Source organism: Charadrius vociferus, unplaced genomic scaffold (assembly GCF_000708025.1).
Source record: "Charadrius vociferus isolate BGI_N301 unplaced genomic scaffold, ASM70802v2 scaffold917, whole genome shotgun sequence".
Lineage (NCBI taxonomy): Eukaryota > Metazoa > Chordata > Aves > Charadriiformes > Charadriidae > Charadrius > Charadrius vociferus.
This window is the reverse complement of record NW_009649175.1, coordinates 1,591,433-1,593,419: the sequence shown is the minus strand read 5'-3', so window position 1 is coordinate 1,593,419 and position 1,987 is coordinate 1,591,433. Positions and strand designations below refer to the sequence as shown.

The window sequence follows — 1,987 nt, the reverse complement described above, 5'->3', positions numbered from 1 at the left end:
CCATGCACAGACACACACACGAGTTCGTTTAACAGCCATAGGGATTCTGGACTCTGATCCAGGCAGAATTAACACTTAACACGCTGTGCCCCCGTGGCTTGCTTGCTTAATCCGACACTGAACAAGACCCCATCGAGAGATCGGATGCTGCCAAAGCAAGCCCCACACAAGAGGTGTCAGAGGGATGCCTGATGTTTATTTTGCAGAGCATTTATTCAAGTGACTCTCAAATGACATGAGTTGAAAGAAAAAACGACAAACAAACATCATGGCAAAACCCCATGTGAACTACAAGAACATACCTTCTTGGGGCTTGGCATTCCAGGAACTGTATACACGCATCTTGTATGATCTTTGAAACCATCCAGCTCTGGCAAGAAAGTTCTCTACAATACTTCCTCTGTCCCAGCTCTCGGGAGGTCTTATAACTGATCCCGAATCCTGGCTGGGGTTAGCAAAAGCAACCTGTCAGCCTGAATCACCAGAAACTGCCCTGCGTCGAGAGGCGCACACAGCCCTTCCAGGACGTTCAGCCAGAGAGCTGCACAATCTGTGCTGGTTCCAGGAACCTGCCTCCTGAAGCCATCAGCTTTACCTCCTGAACTCCCAGGCTCTCCCAGTACTACTCTTCTGTCTAAATGCTAACAGAGATCTGTTCCCAAAATGTTAACAAATCAAAAACCTCCAACCCGTCCCAACCAAAAAAAAACCACCTCACAAAACGCCAGCAAAAAGGACCTCCTGACCACAGAACAGTGGCTTATATCAAATCGCACACAGACGTACCAAGGAATGCCTCGGAGGTGTGCAATTGCACGTTTCCCTCACATCGTGTGCTCCCTATCCAAAACAAACACCGAAGAGCAGCTCAAGGCAGGGCTGCACCTTTATCATGTTGCTAGAATGTTTACTCTGCTTGTGGGTTGGTTTTTTTTGGGTTTTTTTTTTTTTTTTTTTACATGCAGTATTAAGCAAAAAGAGAACTTTTTGTTACAACCCATGAGATGGGTTGAAGACTGTCAACTAGTAACTCCCACATGAAGCCTACAGATCCTGGGCAGCTCTTTTACAGCAGTGCCAACTCTGTGCCTGAGAGGTTCACCCCAGCCCGGGCTAAGTTGCTCCAATAACAGCGACTGTGAAAAATCAGGTCCTTCTAGCCTGAGGCTGAGAAGCTCCAACTTCCAGCCTTTGCCGATACTGCTTCTGCTGATCTAAAGCACCACCAGAAATACCTCTCTTGCCTATTTAAAGGCACATCACTGTGCCATATCGCTTTTGTAACCTTTGGAAATTAATTGGCACATTAATTCCACTCTAATAAATGAAGTTCAGAGTGCAGTACCAATACTTGGCATGACATAGCTATCTTTTGCACGTGAGTGTTTGGCACCAATGCTCCAGCTTTAGGGCTCCCCCCCTCTTAAGCCCCACACCTACATATATATTCTCTGAAGCAGCCTGGGGTTCGATTCCTTCACTCCAGCTCTCCCTGACCCTTCAAACCCCATCTACAGGTTCCTTGCCCCAGGAAGGGAATTCTTACTCATGTGAACTTACAGAGATTTAATCTGTACAAAACAGGTACAACTTTTATAACACGCACCCTTCACCAAACACCGAGAAGGAAGGAACACCCTGAACGCAAACAGAAAACAGGTCTCACTCACAGCAGGTGTTGACGGAAAGACCAGCAAGAAAGGCAGGGGCCAACAGAGCACAGAGCGTCACTGAAACAGGCAAACTGGCAGCAATCTTTCCTTTTTTCCAACCCTATAATATGAGCTTGCTTGGCATAAAGGCCAGCAGGTCACAGCTCAGGTCTAAGGGGCCAGAACCTACGTCACATCTGGTTCGACTTGGTGAAGGCGCCAAAAGTGGTACCAGCCTAGGACCTGCCCTCCCAGCTAATCTGAAGGGGGCTGTTCCCAAAGAAGAGATGGGACGTCTGGGCAAGATAACGATGGGACATCTGAGCAGAAGCAGG

At 47.7% G+C, this 1,987-nt stretch overlaps 1 protein-coding gene across 1 annotated transcript in view; it reads right to left on the bottom strand.

The window, feature by feature from the left end:
• Positions 1–1,987, bottom strand: part of VSIG10 (V-set and immunoglobulin domain containing 10) — an 8,762-nt gene that overhangs the window by 4,383 nt on the left and 2,392 nt on the right. The window lies entirely within an intron of this gene.